The sequence below is a fragment of the Bos grunniens genome, chromosome 10, assembly GCF_055505025.1.
Source record: "Bos grunniens cultivar Pamir isolate PY7600 chromosome 10, Bosgru_T2T1.0, whole genome shotgun sequence".
In the NCBI taxonomy this organism is placed as follows: Eukaryota; Metazoa; Chordata; class Mammalia; order Artiodactyla; family Bovidae; genus Bos; species Bos grunniens.
The window spans coordinates 85,616,663-85,634,451 of record NC_141174.1 but is presented as its reverse complement, the minus strand read 5'-3'; the positions used below and the strand labels follow the sequence as shown (position 1 = coordinate 85,634,451).

The window sequence follows — 17,789 nt, the reverse complement described above, 5'->3', positions numbered from 1 at the left end:
CTCCCCTTCCAGGAACTCTTCTATGGCTCCCCATCACCCACCGGGTAAAGAACAAATTCTCTGGCTCTCACTCATGGCCTCCACACTCTGTTCCCAGAGAGATAAAAGTGTGGCTTTCCATCCCTCTCACACTATAACCACATAGATGAGTTTTCATACCCACTGAAACTAACCTTTGACTTGGTTTCTGCTGTTCCCTTTGCCTTCAGTAATTTGGAAAGTTCTTATTCATCTCTCAGACTCTCACCCAGGTATCCCTCCGTTCCGTGGATCTTTCCCCAGTCTCCCTGGGAGAATGGATTGCTACTGTGGGGTGTACTGTCTTATATTATACATATTTGATTAAATATGTGCTTCCCTTCATAAGACTGTGAGCTCCTTGGCAGCGTTGAAACAGGAGCCATGACTTTTCTTCTTGGCCCAACCAGTGCTCAGCACAAGTGCCTGGCATGCAATTGACATTCAGTTAACTGCTTTTTTGAACTGAAGCCCTTTAAGAAGCAGGCTAGCTCAACTCTATGAGAGAAATGTAGCAAAATCATACTGCAGAAAAGGCTCCTAGAGGCTCTCCTGTAGCCTAAGTCCTCAATTTTTCATGATAAAACCAAGGCCCAGAGAAGGGCAGTTACTGGCCTAGGGCCACACAGCAACTAGAGTCTGAGTCTCCACCCCACCTTGGGCCTCTAGTGAACACATCTTTGTGTCTTTCTACAATCCCTTCCAACGTTCGTACTGAGGAAATTGGGGTGGTTTGCCACAATCAGGTTTTCTCGCCATCTCCTTGGCTAAGCTGAGCCAAACCTCCCATGGCCAGCAGCCCACTTCTCTCTTCCCTCTCACTTCAGCCACTCCCAAGCTCCCAAGAAGGGTCAGCCACCTCCGGAGTGGCCCAGGGAGTTGGCTAGCACCTCCTGGCGGCATCACTGGCTGTCAGAACAGAGAGCAGGGCCCAGCCTCTGATGCAGCTGGAGCTGGAGCTTGGACCCCGGCTTGGATTTGGATCCCACAGTTTGATTTATTGCATCAGGTACTTGTTCTGCACGTTTTTCCAATGCCCGGGGACGCCCCAGGCCAACTGCTGTTTTCTCTTTCTTTCTGTGTGTGTGTGTGTGTCTGAGAGACAGACAGAAAAAGATGGGTGTATTTCTGAGCCACATGCAAGATTAAGGTCCTTCCAGGCAGCTAAAGAATGCAAGATTCCAGAATTTCACTAAGGCTTATTCCTCCCACACAGGTGCACATATGGCCAACTTCGGCCTCCATAGTTGGCCGCTGGGCCCCTACTGTGTGCCAGGCACTCAGCTCTTTTCGGCCTCATGATAGCTCCAGGCAGTAGCAGGGATTGCTCTTGTGTTAAAGAGGAGGCTTGGAGAGATTACACAGTGTGCTTAAGGCTCCTGGTTAACAATGATGGCCCTGGACCTAGACTCTAGCCTTTGTTTCTACCACACTAACACTCACACTCTCTCTCCTTTAGGAATGGCCGCCTTCGCCTGTGCACTGGGCTTCAGTGATAATAAACACGTGGTCCCCATCTTCCTAAAGCTTCATTCATATCTGTCTGGTGCCATGTGACTGTCAGTCTTGTGGACAGCTTTACTAAAACTGAGCAAATGCCAAGCTTGTTTCTTGGCCCACTTTTATGTTCCCTATTTATTCTCTGACTTTTGAGCTTAGAGATCAGCTGTCTCAATGTCTCTCATTTAGCAGAGGAAGAAATCAAGGAGCTGGAGGTCAAGCAACATCTCAAGATCAGCTAGCTAGTTGATGACTGAGCTGGGATGGGAGTCCTTATCTCAGCTCAAGCTCTTTCTGTCCTCCTGATTTGCTTTCTTGTGACAGGCTCTCTTCCTCCATGGAAACTTATTGGACCATATCCAATCCTATCTCCTTGGCTGTGGGAAGTTCTATGTGTTAAGTCGCTTCAGTTGTGTTCAACTCTTTGTGACCTATGGACTGTAGCTCAGCAGGCTCCTCAGTCTATGGCGTTTCCAGGCAAGAATACTGGAGTGGGTTGACACCCCCTTCTTCAGGGGATGTTCCCAACCCAGGGATTGAATCCACATCTTCTGTGCCTCCTGCATTGCAGGCAGGTTCTTTACCACTACACCACCTGGGAAGCCCTTCATTCCCCTTTGACTATGAGAGTGGTCTTCCTCATCTCAGGCTGTGTTTATATGTTTGTGATGCTCTCATGTCCCCATGGGTGGAGATCACACGCCAGATCAGTAACCAGGAAATGCAGATTCTGTTCCTGGTTTCCAAGCTGCTGGCTTTCAGAAACCTCGAGTTCTTGCCCGTGTCTTCCCTGGCATGGACGTAAGGACAGATTTGGAAGGGGCCTTAGACTCGCTCTGTCCAGACTTCCTCATCTTACAAACAAGACTTTTCTGGTAGATGTAATGAACGCACGCATATACAGAGATCAGAGTCCTATCTTAGACTAGAAATGGCTGCCTCTGCCGCAGGTTGTGGTTGCAGTTTTGAGGAATTGTTTGCTTCATCCTGTGTGTCCCACACGGAAGAATGAGAACTGCCAGTGAATCTCATGAACAGGGAGGCAGATGGCAGCTCAGAGGAGGAAGCACATCCCAATGCCTAATGTTTTCTGAATTGTGAGATTATCGGAGACCGGTAGTGAGCTCCCTGTGGCAGGAGATGGTCAAGCAGAGGTTATGTAAGCCCCTTAAGGGAATGTGGAGCTGGGATCACACTGAAGGGGGCTCAGTGGCTTCAGTGCCTGACCCAAAGGGCCCATGACTCCCCGGGACCCAAGACTCCTGCCTTTCTATCTGGGAGAGTGGAGGAACGGGAAGGGGCAGGGCTTCCATGATAGAAAAACCCTTCTGCCTAAGGAGGTCTCACTGTTGGCTGACAACCCATGATTTTGTGGGATGTTTTCTGAAATGTAGGTCTGGGCCTTCTAATTTAATTTTCACTCCCAAGGGGGTGTCTAATTAGATGAAAGGCCATCACACTTAAGAGGATGTTCCAGAACCTCCTTCTGGGGAAATGAGCCCAGGAAATGGTCGAGGAGTGTCCCAGACACTCAGCTGGAACTGATGGGGAAGATGAAAGCACAGGAAAGTCTGTTGTCCAATTCTGGGCAGACGCCTGGACATCTCCAAGGACCAGAGTCTATGGACCTCAGTCTTCAGGGGTTTGTGCAGAGTGGGGTCCACAGAAGTCTCTTCCAGTGGGAGAAGCAGATCTGATTGCCTCTCTCAGCCCTGCCTCTCACTAGCTGTTTCCCTGGGTAAGTCACGTGGCATCTGCATGGGTGTTTGTGTCAGCATCATGCGAGGATGGCTCCCCTCCCTCTCGGGCTGTGAGCACCGCCCCAAAGCAGGTAGATGATGTTCCTAACACAAAGCTGGGGGAGGAAGTGGTTTGAATCCCACATCTTGATTTACTGAGTGGGGTAGTCAGTCTTCGAAGTTTCTTCCTCAGCTCGGGGCCAGCCCAGACCGAATGTGGTTTCCTCTCGGTGTGTATGCACGTGTGCTTGCAAGTGTGCGGGCAAGTGTGCGTGTGTCAGAGCGACTCGCCTTTCATGGACCTGGGGTTCATGGCCACCTGAGGAGCCCAGGACTCCCTCTCAGACCTGCCCAACATGCCAAGACGTTTTGGGACCCAGATAGACACTCATAGACCTGGGCAAGTACCTGGTGAGTGTTAATATGGTGCGCCTCTTGTAAAGGTGGGGGTGGGGGTGGGCGGGGGGGCTTAACCCTGGGAAAAATCATATAGTGATGTGGGTCATAGAACATAAAGCAAAATTCAGTGAGCAATAGAGTTCCCTTCATTCTGATTTTGTCTCCTACGGATTCTGTTTGTTTTAATTTTTAATTGGAGGATAATTGCTTTACAGTATTGTGTTAGCTTCTGCTGTACATCAACATGAAACAGCCACGGGCGTACATATGTCCCCTCCCTCCCACCGCCCTCCAGGTTTGAGCTCCCTGAGTCATACAGCAAATTCCACTGGCTATTTTATATATGGTAATGCATTTGTCTCAATGTTACTCTTTCAATTCATTCCTCCCTCTCTTTCCCCCATTTGTCCCACAGGTTCATAAATCTTCGATGCCTGGCCTTACCTCTATGTTAGAATATGGTATAAGTTTGGATTTGGTTTAACACCAAATCAGCTAATTAGTTACTCTCTTTAACTCTATGTCTCTCAGAGAGCACTTTCACTTCCAGACCATCTACCCCCAGAAAGCTTTGAGAAGCCCCTTAGAGCCACAGCTCCAAAAGGATTATTCTTCAGAAGTGGGGAGGCTTGAGATCTAGCTGTGGTTCTCTCTGCAACCTGCCATTAACAACCCTCTTGAACTTGCTGGGTCTCAGTTTCCCACTTCTGCTTGGAGAACAGCCGTGCCTACCTCATCCTACCTCATGGGTTGGTATGAGGCTCAAGGGGATGGAAGGGTTGTGAAATGCAATGTCAACCCATTCCAACTGATTCTTACATGAATAAATTCCATGATGACTTGGGTGCAGAGTCTGTGCAATTGTCATAGTAGGCTCTGGGACCCAAAGGTAGCAGGACCTACCCTCTGCCACCATGAGCTCACAGACTATTCTTATTTCTAGAAGCGGACTTCAAGACTGTGAGCCTTTTGTGCCCACATGGCATAGTGTCTGCTTGCCTATGAATTTTTGGTAAGGGAGTTCTTAACATGCTTGTCCCTTTCCCTACCCCACACAATCGCTCTGCAGGAGAGAAGGAGGGGGCCAGCTAACACCCTCTGTCCAGATGGCAGTTGGAGTCAATGAAGCTCAGAGGAGTGAGTGATTCACCAGGACCGAGTAGCAAGACGGCAGCTGATGGGAGATCAGGACTCCTGCCTGCCCTTTTTAAAAAATCATATCAAGATTTAATGTACATATACTCTTTTTTTAAAAAAATACCTATGTTCCTAACATGTGGGACATACAGTATAAAGATTTCATACTGGATAAATGATGCTCATTAAGCCAAAAGAGAGAAAAAGGAGGACTTTGCCTTGCTTCAGCTACATTATTTGAAATACAAATATGCAGATTTTGTTACTGGGAAAAATCTGAACTGTTTATCAGGAACTTCAACTGAATCTAGAATTTTCCACACCTTAATTATAAAGAAAGCACAACAATAACAAAACTCAGAAAAACTGGACTAAAACTTCCTTAGCTCCTGAGACAGGACTGTTTCACATTGTGTCAAGAGAGACGACGTCCAGCAGGAGATTGAATGGCTGTGTCTCACTTTCACAGGTCACCCACTTGCCAAGTTGTGATACTATAAAAGAGTGACTGGGAGGTGACCAAACTGTGGAGACTCAGAGGGTGTGTGCAGCAGGAGCGTCATACATGCAGATCACAGAGCTCATCGCTTTCCCAGGAATGAGTTGCAAGGCAGAAAGACCAGGGATGCTCAGAGCTTGAGTGCCCCGGGCAGTTGCTGTGTCCCTGGCATGACTGGGCTGCCACTGGAATCTCATCACCTGCCAGGACTCGGGAGGAAGTAGGGAGGACATCTTGGGTGGGATGGCAGGGGCAGCGGGGCCTTCCAAGCCTCTGTGGACAAAGCCTGGAGGGGCCAGCACTAGGGAGGACCTCTGTGTGGTCTTAGGCCTGTGCAAGGCCCTGCCCTTGCATAGGAAGAGATGATCCTCATTCCTGGCTTTCTCCAAAGACTGTCTCCTTGAGTTCTTCCACAGCGGTCATCAACTGGAGACCTGGGGGCCTTGTGTGGGCTGCAGACAGGTTTTATTTGATTGAATTGTTTTCAATAACTGCAATAGCAGTCAGCATTGAAACACTGATTTCAAATCAAAACTCTGGGCCTTTTCTGAGAACGTGGGCCATCTGGCCACCCAGGAGCCCAGCCCTGTGTGGCCACTATTGCTGGGGCCAGTTGAGTCCCTGCTGCCCTTTAGCACATGTCCCTGGGTTCCCACCCAGCCAGCCTCCCTCATTTTCATCACCTGCCTGGCATGGGTCCTGGGACCCATCCCCAAGTTTGTATTTTATTGATGGTGAAGCCGGAGACCTGCCTTAAAAGATGTAGAAACAGAAACTCTGAGAGTCCTCCCCATCCCAGCCCTTTTGAGCAGCTTCAGGTTTCTGTGGGCCAGAAAGAGCTGGGCCAACAGAAGAGGAGGTGACGGTGGCCCTCACTCCACCTCCACCGTGGAATGTGCCCCTCCCCACCCCCAACAGCCATTGCATTTTCCAGATTAAAGATTCCAGGCAGGCTGGGGCTTATTTCCCACTCAGTGTCTGTGACGTATTTTCTCCTTCAAGTCATTACAGGTTCGAGATCTCCAGCAACCCCGGGTCTTGAAGGCGGGGCTGTCTTTTCTGACAGCCCCGGGGTGCTCAGACACCAAGCTTCCTCTGTTCCCTTTCCATTCGCCCCGCTCTAGCCTTTGGTCTGGGTGCAGCCTGTCAGCATTAAGTAAGCACTTCTTGTGGTTCGCTTATAACAATTCTTCAGATCTTGGGAGCCGGGCTGTGGGGCTCTGCATATGTATAGATCTCATTTTCACACAACAGGCTGCTTAGCATATGGGGACCCAGACCAGCCTCCAACATTTAGCTCTGAGTTAAGACGTGGGAAACTAGGTGGCTTTTAACCAGCCCATATTGCTGCCAGTGCTCAACCTTAGGGAATTTTCACAGGGAAAAGGAAAAAAAAAAAAGACACAAAAAACCAACAACAACAACACACACCACACACACATATAAAATCAACAAAACCACAGTTTTCCTTGCTCCCCCAAACCAGATGGCAGATGGTATGGAACCAATAAAACACAGATTCAAGCGTTTGTTTATTTAAGTTTGAAAGTAATATGGCTTTGTGGTCCGAAACACCAACCTTCCAACCAAAGAAATGACGGATTACAGTCCAACCTCAGGGTGGCAGTTGGAGGAGAGGTTTCTGGGGAGGCAATGGAAGGAGGGGCCAGGGACAACTCATGGCAGGACCCCAAGCCTCATGGCCCATTTGCCTTGTTGGGTGAAGGTCTAGGAAGTCTTCCTGAGCCCCGAGATGCTTGGTTTTTCTGGTTGGTCTTTGGTTGAGATTCAGTCCAAAAGGCAGCTAGCCATATGAGGAATGTTTCTGCGTCATTTCTGAAACAGCTGTGGGAGATGTCATTCTGGGCCACCAATGCAAAAGTCCATGAGAAAAAGGCCCGAGTTCTTGAGTGAAGGCTCTCATTCTTGATGCTTTGGGTTTGTTATATCAGTGGAGGGGAGCTTTGTGAGGCAATGTGGTTCCCCTTTCACTTTGGCTTCCGAGAGACCCAGATCTCAATTACATGCTCAGTTGAAAAACCTCATTCATTATTAGAAATAACATCTACATTCATTGAAGATACTTTTGGTTATGAGTGGCAGAAATCCAACCTCAACTACTTTAAATAAAAAGATAATTTATCAGGTCAAGTAAGTTGAGATGACTTCAGAGAGGGCTGGATTCAGGAGCTGGATTCAAGGATCCCTTTCAGATAGGCTTCTTCCACAAGGCAGCCCCAAACTATCCCAAACTTATATTCTATGAGCTTAGCAACCCCAGAAGAAAGAGAATCTTTCCCACCACCTCTGGCAGCAAAGTCCTATTGGAGATTCTGATTGGTCCTGCTTGGTGTGTATGCCCATTTTTGAACCATTTACAGTGGCCAGAGGCTTGAGGTACTCTGATTGGTCAAATCTGGACCAAATGACACTCCCATAGGTGGGAAAAGGAGCCCCACCCTAAGGAGATGTGGGGAACAGCTATGCAAGCAGATGTCTACTTCAGCCTGGGATTCCCACATAGCTTTCTTTCCCTCTCCCCTAACTCACTGTATGTCACTCTTTTAATGGTGTTAGTAAATGTATGTTCTACGTGGTTAGTAGTCCTAAGAGTTATTGAAAGGGGAATGAATGAATGAACAAGTAAAAGACTGAGCATACTCTAAGCTGTAGAGTTCCTTGGCAAACTTGAATTGCCATTCACTGAGAAAGCCAGAGCCAGAGGGAGCTGTGGAGCTCAGACTGTTTATACCACTTGGCCTGCAGATGAGATCACAGAGACCCAGACAGAGGCTGCTTTGCCCAAAGCCTACTAGCAAACCATCTGCAAAGTCTGGAACCCAGAACCTGACTTCAGGCCCAGGGCTCTACCTGTTCCCTGTCTGACTGTGTGACTCTCATTTTTCTAAGCCTCTCTCTCACTCTCCCCAGGCCTAGCCCCGTTTTCACTCTCCAAGCCCTTGTTCTGAAGTCTTGCTATGAGTTGGCTGGCAAAAATTTCCTGCCAATGCATTGACTGATTAGAGTGAAACTGAATTTCCCCCAGATTACTTGGGACTTCCAGATCCCAAAGCATGTGTCTTTAAGAGCCATCTATCAGTTTGTTAACCACTGAGTAGCAGAGTAGATCAAAGGTAGTAACTTAAAACAACACAAACATTTATCATCTCACAGTTTTCATGGATCAGGAGACCAGGAATAGCTTAGCTGGGTCTTCTGTGTCAGATCCCACAGGTTCACAGTCAAGGTCTTGGCTGGATTGCATTCTCATTGGGAGGCTCAGCTGGGATGGATCCAATCTAAGCTCACTCAGGTTGTGGCTGAATTCATTCCTTGAGGCTGTATGACCAAGGACCTTGCTTTTTGCTGGCTGGGAGCTGGAGGCTGTCCTAGAGCTGCCCACCTTCAGTTCCTCGCTATGTGTCTTCCAAAACATGGCTGCTGCCTTCATCAAGCAGGCAAGGAGGATCTCTCATTCTAGGATGTCAGCACAGAGTTTTCTATAAAGCAACATCATCGTGAAATTGGCAGCCCTTTACTCATGCTGGATAATGTAACCAAATCAAGGGGGTAACACCACATCACCTTTATCCTGGCCTGTTGGTTCGCAGCAAGTCACGAGTTCTGCCAGGGATAGGGGTTATTAGGGTGATATTAAGGACTTCCTTCACAATTTCTCACACCTGGGTGAATTATCCAGCATGTACCTGTCTCTATGTAACAGGAAGCCCCTGTTCCATGACGGGCAGCATGCTGGTCTCTGTAAACAGCCAAGTGGGGATGATGAGCCTAAGAGCACAAATGGCCTTATAATAAGGTAAATGCCCAAGGCTGTGTGTTTGAAGGATCCAGGAGTCACAGAGATTCAGAATACCTCCTTTGTCTGGGAGGGCAGGGCAGGGGGCTCAGATGGGCTTTCCAAAGGAGTTGATACTGGCACTGCTTTGATGTATGTCTAGGAAATTGACAGGAAGAAGAAACAGTTGGCAGAAAAGGCCAAGACATAGAGGCAGAGGGCAAGGGGCATTTCGGGAGCTACAAGTAATCTGGTAGGACTGAAGGAAACACACTGGGGTATTGAGGGCGAGGCCGAATCACTAAGGGACTTAGAAGACAGCTTTAGAAGTGTGTCTTCCTTCTGCGGTCCATGGAGAGCCACCATGAGGCCACTAGAGGGGGGCTGGGGGCAGAGGCATGATGAGCTTTGGGCTGCAGGGAGAGCAGGAGCCCAAGTAGAGAAGGGGCTGTGAACGGGGGACAAGCCTGGCTTGTCTCTACTAAAAAGGTGCCCCCTGCTCCCTGCCCTCCCCCACAAAAGCTCTGGGAAAGGCAAACCTTCTTCGAGCCATTTCAGGCAGGCAGGCTGTCAGAATGATGAGTTCTGCAACCTAGAAGCTGAACGAAAGAAGAAAAAAGTCCCAACAAGCCCCATTTCAGTGCCCTTGACCTTGCAGTAGAGCTCTAAGTGCAAAATCTGTCATCTATTAATCTGTTAGAAGTTGACAAAAGGGACTTTGATCAGAGGTTGTTTTTTCCCCCCTTCTTAAGTTTCCTGATGACACATAATAGCCCATTTCAGCCCGGGGGCCGGAAGCACGGCCATCATTCTTTTGCTCACTTCAACCCCAGCAGCCTCCCCGCCCTGTGGCTTTTTCCCTGCCTCTATATTAATTGGCCTGTAAGTGGTTACATGTGTTTCTTTTTATGTGTCAGTTGGAGTCTGTTATTTGAACTTCACAGCTATTTGGGAACGCAGGAGTGATGCTCCAGGCCCCAGTGCCAAGTCACACTCGCTCCCACCTCCAATCTTTGTCTTCTATCCCTGAGGCCTGGGGGCCTGGGGGCCTTCCATCCTCACCCCCACTCCCACCCCATCTCACTCCTCCGAGTTAGGTCCCGTACTTTGCAGTCCAGCTCTTGGAACCGTGGAAGTTCACAGGCAGGAGAAACCTTCAGAGCCGTGCACTGTAGCTTCTGGTTTTAAAGGAGTTGAAGACTGGGTGGGATGGGGAGAGGGGCAGAGGATGTTTTTTAATGAAAATAACATTTGTTGAGACTCTATTATGTACAAGTTTCTTATGTATTCTCTCATTTCATTTTCAGAATAACTCAGGGGGATCACATGGCCATTTTTTTCATATGGGGAAACTGAGTCTCTGGGAATCCAAGGAGAGAGGACTCTAGAGACGACTTGCCCTGGACTGTATCCTGCCTCTGACACCAGCTGTGTGGTCTTTGGCCAGTGGGTTCTCTTCTCGGTGTCTCAGGTCAACATCAACAATGAGTCTAGTAATAGTACTTACTTCCAAGGGTTGTTGTGAGGATTAAATAGATTTCATGTTTTTAAGGGTTTACAACCACGCCTAGTAGACAAAAAGCACCTAATAAATGCCAGCAGCTGTGGCTGCAGTTCTGTGAGGCAGGGTAACACAGTGGTTTAGAACACTGATTCTGGAGTGAGGCGTCCTTGGTTTGAATCTCAGCTACCCCAGCTCATGTGAACTTGAGTGAGCTGCTTATTTTCTTAGTGGCTGCTCCCCAATCTACAAGTGAGGGTATTCCTAATGGTTGGGGTTCCCTCAATGAAGTGGTTAGTTCCCATGTGATTACCTTGTAGTGAATTTCACCAACTGATAAGCCCTATTCAACCCCACAAGAGGTTTTCATCTGATCTTTAGTGACCTAAATACATTTTTTGGACTTCAAAAAAATATTTAATATCAGAGAGATTAGAAGATACTCCATATCCAAAGCCAAAATCAGAATGTAAAAAGAAACGGTGGAAGATCAAACCAAACAGACCTCTTGAAAATGAAAATTAAAAGACCAAAAAAAAAAGTTTTAAATAACACAATATTTTGAACATGAGGTTAACAGTGAGAAAGTAAAGCAAAAGAATAAATAGACTGAAAATAGGAAAGAGAAGAAAATTGCAGGATCCATCCAGGATAGTAAGGATCCAAATAGTAGGAGTCCCCAAAAGAGGAAAAAAAAAAAAAAAGGATAAAACACAAAGGAGGCCGTATTCAAGGAAATAATACAAAAATAAAATTCCCAGAACTGAAATCATGGGTCTCCTTGTCTGAATCCTCCTCATGCTCAATACCCACATCAAAGCATATTATTGTGAAATTTTAGAAAACCAGGGCTAAAGGGAATATTGAAAACTTTCAGAAAGGAAAAAATGATAACTAAACCAATATACATATAAAGGATCAGGATATGGGATGACATTGGATTTCTCAACAACTGTCTTTGAAGATGATTTACACCCTAGGATTCTATACCCAGCCAAACTATTAATCAAGTGTGGGCTTTCCAGTAGAAGCACTGAAAACCAGAAGCAAAAAAGCAATGTCTTCAAAATTTTGAAACGTGATTTGCAATGCAGAGTCCATACTCAACCACACCACGCTCCAGCAGAGGCTGTTAAGACATTGCTAAAAATGCAAATTCCCCCCAAATTTGCCATCCATTTCCCTGTCTCACAATGCTACTGGAGGGGGTGTTTTGCTAAAATGAAGAAGTCCACTGAGAAAGAGGCAGATGTGGGTCCCATGAAATAGGTGATCCAATGGCAGAGCAAGAGAAGGGATTCCTAAGATGATGTGGAGAGATGCCAGGATTGCCACTGTGGCCCAGACACAGGGCTCCATCTCTTCCCCTCACCTTAGTGTGACTGGTGCTGTGTATCCTGACAGCTGACTGACCCTCATTCAAGGCCCATTTGGCTTCCCCAGGTACCCCTCTCCTCCACTGCAGTTCCTGGGCCAGCCTCCTCCCTTTCCCCCGCTCCGGGCAATTGAGACTTGGAGCCCTCTGTGCCCCACAGGATTGAGGAAGACTCTGGTTCTGCCATCTGTGATCTCAGTTTGAATGCTCCACCCCAGTTGTCTCATCTCCTAAACATAATAATAATAGCACCAATGCCACAAGATCACTGTGAGGATGAAATGAGTGAATGTTTGCCCTGAGGATGAAATGAGTGAATGTTTGCCCAGCACTTAGAATGGCATTTAACCTGTAGTCACACATTATTGGTACTTGATAAATAGAACACATTATGTAGTGACGTGAAGGTAAGCTTCTAGCAGGTTGGAAACACATCAGTTCAAACTTCAATCACAGCCGAGGTGAATTCACCAGCTCCCTCTTCTCCTATAAAGCCAGACACTCCCAAACATATTATTCCAGAGGCATCTCAACTTGTGATGCTAATACAAGTCTGACCACATCAGTTCCTGCTGAACATGCTTTAGTGGCTCCTCATTGCTCTGAGGAAGGAGTTGGAGTCCTCTCCCGAGTCAGCTGGGCTTGCTCTCCTGTCCTCTCCAGCATCACCTCGATCCAACCCTCCCTTCCTGCCCATCCTCCACGCCAATGACTTCCTCCATTCAGCCCTTCAGGAACTGTGTCCTCTTGTGTCTGGACCTTAGCCAGTTTCTACTTGCTCCTTGAATCTCAGCTGGGTCATCATTTCTGCAGAGAAGCCTTACCTGGACCCAAAGGTGACCAGTGACACATTCTTATGGCCCCGGATAGGTTCAGTTCTTGCACTCAGCATGACCTCTGCAATTGTTTTTGTCATTCACTCATTCAACACATGCTTATGAAGTGCTTACTTATATGCCAGGCACTGTTCCCGGCCTTGATGATACAGCAAGAGGCGAATAGACAGAAACCCCTGCCTTTGGTGGGGCGAGTGTGTTATCTAGTGATTATTGGATGTCTTCACCTTACTAACCATCAGCTCCATGGTTAATGCATACCTGTCAAAAAACAGGCTTTAAATAAATATTTGCTGATAAAGAAGCCACAGGAACAATGCCTCCTTCCCCTAGAGAGTGAAGACGGGACTGGGGCCACCACCCTCCTCCTATTAAGCCTGTAAAGCCTCCTAGCAGGCAGGAAGGAAGCGGAGGTGCTGACAAGCAGTTTCTCAAACAGTTTAGCGAGAGGATAAAAGAAGAAATGAGAAGCCCCACCTAGATGGAAGGTCACTGCGGTTTCCTAGGCCACGTCCCTCCCCCAGCCGCTGTTCATCTGGTCTTGCTGGTGGCCAGGCCAGCCTTCCAGATGAGCTGGGGCTGAAGGGGTAGCCTGCTGAGGCGGGTGGGGGGCTGGGGAGACGTTGGTGAATGGGTAACTGTGACTAATCCGGAGAAACAGTTTTGGCCCAGCGGTTCACCCCAGGCTTGTTTGTGTCTAATTTCCTGGGGGCAAATGGGCCCCTTATTTTCACTTTGAGGTTTAGGGTTTCCCCTAGAGCTGGTGGAGGAGGGGGGTCTGTGGAGACAGTCCAGGATGTTTTGCATAAGTGCGGAAAGTCTTGGAGTTGGAAGTTAAAGATGAGGTCGAAGTGAAGGGGTGAAGGTGAGCCAGATAGGGGGCACTCAGCTGAGCCTTCCTCTGAGGAGCTTGGCGTAAGCCTCGTACTCCCAATTGTTTCTTCCCAGGTCATTCTGCAATAGAAATTTAACAGTAACACCAAAGGAGGCAGCAGGATTTGGCTTCCCCCCCTACCCCGCCACGGGAAAGTTGAGGAGGAGAATAAGAATTAGGATGCACAGAGCCCTAAATAGGCTCCTTCTTTTGTACCCAGGCCAGGAATGGAGTGTGGCATAGAGTGTGCCTTTCACAAATGCTTTATTGGTGAGCTAGGGGAACTGGGCATCTCAAAGCACGTCTCCCAGGTTTTGTGCCCACCCAGCTCTCCCACTTCTGCCCTGTAAACGGTGGACTTTGCTCCTTCAGGTGTCCACTCTGTGCTGGGTTCCAGCACTACAGACATAAAGGAGATCATCTCTGTGCCTTTGTCTTTGAGAAAGTCCCTTCATGTCCCTGACCCTCTTTTTACCTAGATATAAGTTTCCTCTGCCCATCTCAGAGGGTCATGAGGCTCACACGGGGCAGTGCTCTGCCCATGACAAAGGGCTGCAGCATGGGTGGTTAAACAGCAGAACCTTCTTAAACAATTAACCACTTTGTCAGATTGCTGGAGGCTCTCCATGCCCCTCAGCAAGCACTGTGCCCCTACCCAGAACACACCAAACCCTTGAAGCTAGAAGGTTCTCTCTGATTTTCCCAGGCACATCTGTTCCCATCAGTGGATTTGTGTGTGCTTATCAGCTGTTACTTGTGTTTGTTCTCTACCTGTTCCTATCACTTTAATTAAACAGCTCAATTATTATTCTATAATGAAATATGAGTGCGTAAAAGTAGAGTTTGTTTCTTCATAAGCTAAGTTGAGTGCTTGAAAGAGAATCAATGCATGTGATAGCTCAACAACTTTCTGGTGAATTAGTTGTAAGTGATACAACTTCAAAGGTTAGAGGGGGGAGAAAACCCTGTAAAACTGAATTTTTTGACATTCCGTTTTATGTTCTCACTCCACTTGAAGCGAAAGAGACTATAAAACGTCAATGATACCTTGTGGGTGTGGTTTGCTTGGGAAAGATAACAAAGGGTTTAAATCAGAGAACCCAAAGGATTCCCCACTTTCTAGGGCTGTTTAGGCCAAGTGACCCTCATCAAGCCAGCTTTCATCAGATTCAAAACAGCTTGTCCTGTACATTTAATGACTCTCCATGAGCTGAAAGGGGAGAGTGTCGGGGCTGACTCAAGCCACGTCATTAGCTGCTCAGAGCTGAGAGAGGCTTCATGGTCATTGGGCCCAGGTTCTTCCTGCGGTGGGCATGTCCACCACAGCCTCACTGCCAAGTGGCTATCCGTGCTCTCTATGAACGTTCTCAGGGACTCACCACCACTTAGACCAGAGCCTGGCTCATTTTGAATTGTATTCTGGTAAGCATGTTTGATGGAGAAGGCAATGGCAACCCACTCCAGTACTCTCGCCTGGAAAATCCCATGGAAGGAGGAGCCTGGTAGGCTGCAGTCCATGGGACACGACTGAGCGACTTCACTTTCACTTTCCACTTTCATGCATTGGAGAAGGAAATGGCAACCCACTCCAGTGTTTTTGCCTGGAGAATCCCAGGGACGGGGTGCCTGGTGGGCTTCTGTGTATGGGGTCACACAGAGTCGGACATGACTGAGGTGACTTAGCAGCAGCAGCAAGCATGCTTGACATCTTTTTATCTCTTCTTTTGGCACTTCTTGAAGAGCTCTCCTTTGCCTACAAGTGAAAAAGCTCCTTTATTCCCATCTAGGTAGCAGCAGCAGCAGCAGTTAAGAAAGCAGGTCCAGAAAGCAGCTAACACTCTAGTATGAATTAGTGTCAGAAAATCTCCAGGAATTGTTTTCCCACCAGAAGCAGGGTCTTCTTATCCCTTCTGATTATTCTTTATTCTTGCCTTGGGTCTTTCTACCTCTCCAACCCCTGTTTCTGAAAGACTGACCCTTTGTGCCATTTCTGCAGATTTCTGGCAAGATTCTGCCTGACTCCTGTTTCAAGTATATAGGGGAAAATATTGTACTCTGGATCAAGACAGAGTCTAATCCTGAGGGCCCTTTCTACCTCTGAGAGCTTAGACTGTGTACTCAAACTTTTCTGAAAGCTGTGGTTTTCTCATTTGTATAATGGGAAGTAAAATAGCTTATTATGATGGTTCTCTTATTTAACAGTTTTTTTCTAGTACTTACACTATGCCATGCACTCTGCTGCTAGGTGCTGGGAATACAGGACTGGGGGAACCAGAGATCTACTGGAACAGCTATAGGAATGAAGCTTTGCCGGGTGATTGATGGGCTGAGATAGGAGTTGGAAAACATTTTCTGTGTAGGGCCAGATAGTAAATATTTTAGGCTTTACTCTGCCTTTTAGCACAAAAGCCAAGCAGCATAAACAATACATAAACAAGTGGAGGTGGACACATTCCAACGAAACTTCACAGAAACTGGCCGCGGGCCAACTTTGACCTGCAGGCAGTAGTTTGCCTACTTCTGGGCTAAAAAGTCAATGCCTTTGGATGGGAGGCCAGTTTCAGATCACTCCAAAGACAGCGCCTTCCAACTTGTCTGCTTGTGGATTCAACTTTGAATGTAGGGAGTTCTTCTGGAGGGCCTCCAAAGACCTTTCTTTCCTTCCACAAAAGTTTTCTGTCTTTTGCTTCTATGGAGCTGGGTGGATTAGATCACAAGCTGGCTTATTTAGTTTTGCAACATGCTTCCCTAACAGGGAAGTGTGAATTCAATAGGATTCAGTAGTCCCTTTCAAGAGATTCAACAGGCATGCCAGAGGCAACCACCCCTGTGCTTCTGGGCTGGGAGGGCAAAGGCCCTTCTCTCTATACTTCAGTTTATCTCTCTGAAAGTGAGAGTTGGACTAGTGGTCTCCCAAACTTGAACACTCACTGAAGGATGCACGGTGCTTATTAAAATACAGATTCCGAGCGCCCTACTTTGGCTCCACTGTCTCAAATTCCAGAGATGGCTTGGGGCTCTGGGCTGCTCTCATGTGTCTCAGTCGACTGTTGAGGGGACACCCTGAGGAGCAGAGAACTTGGTCTCTGGTAGCTCTGACATTCAGTGGATGTCAACAGAGTCGAGGGAGGCTGTTTGTCTTCTCTGGGCTGAGCTGGGCTGTGGTGGGACAGAGAATGGCGGTGGTGAGGATCGTTATCTTGTCTGCAAGGACGTGGCAGGATGTGGTTGACCTGAACTTCCTGAGAATGGGGGAACCAGAGAACACGGGGAGAGATTCACACCCGGGCAGGAGGCTCAGCCCACAGGCCTCGAGTGTGCTCAGCAGGCATTGGGAAATGAGACCTTGGCCCTCTCTCCTGTGTCTGATCTTGGCAGATCATCCCGCCTCTCAGAGCCTCAGTCCTCTCATGTGTAAAATGGGGTGGCGAAGGGTCCTTGCAAGGACACCCTGAGGAACAGTAACATTTATAAAACCTCTCTCTCAATTAGAGGTAGAAAATTCTCTCAGTGAAATGAGTGTCCCCCTGAAATTAATCAAAGCCAAGGTGAGGAGCCTGCTTCAGGGGCTGAGTTTTACTGTTTGACTGTAGAATGGGATGCTGATGCACTTAGGCTCCTCTACCCGCTTCCTCAGGACTCCTGAAGGCTGGATGAGATTAAGAGATTATTCCAGGATACTGCACTGGAAGTATCCTGGTGCAGTCTGGGACTGTGGCAAAAATGTTCATGACCTTCCTTTTTAGGCAGGGATGTGTCTGACTAAAAATGTCTTTGCTTTCCATTTGTTCTTTTTTAGACAGAGGGACTAAAACAACAGGATCTCTGAAAGGCATCCTTGTCAAAATACAACCTGCTTCCCTTCATTTATTTCCCTCTGAGTTTATTGGTGGATTGAGAACGTCACTGGATGCCAACTGTGTGGCTAGTCTTGTACTAGGTATAGGAAGAGAGGGGTCTCTAACTATGAGAGACTCACCATCCAGTTTGGAAGATAACACATGTGAAATAGCACTTGCATGATAATCCTGATGATGCTGGAAACGATGGGCAGAATGAAGATGATGATGGTGCTGATCATCCCTCACACATGTGAGCCGTGGTGCAGTCACAAA

At 47.6% G+C, this 17,789-nt stretch overlaps 1 long non-coding RNA gene across 1 annotated transcript; it reads left to right on the top strand.

Moving 5' to 3' along the window:
* Positions 1-3,435: 3,435 nt before the first annotated feature.
* LOC147365251 (uncharacterized) lies at positions 3,436-6,821 on the top strand. The gene is made up of 2 exons (XR_015133761.1): positions 3,436-3,668; positions 4,726-6,821. It is a non-coding gene; the product is annotated as an uncharacterized LOC147365251 (long non-coding RNA).
* The last annotated feature ends 10,968 nt before the right edge of the window (positions 6,822-17,789 follow it).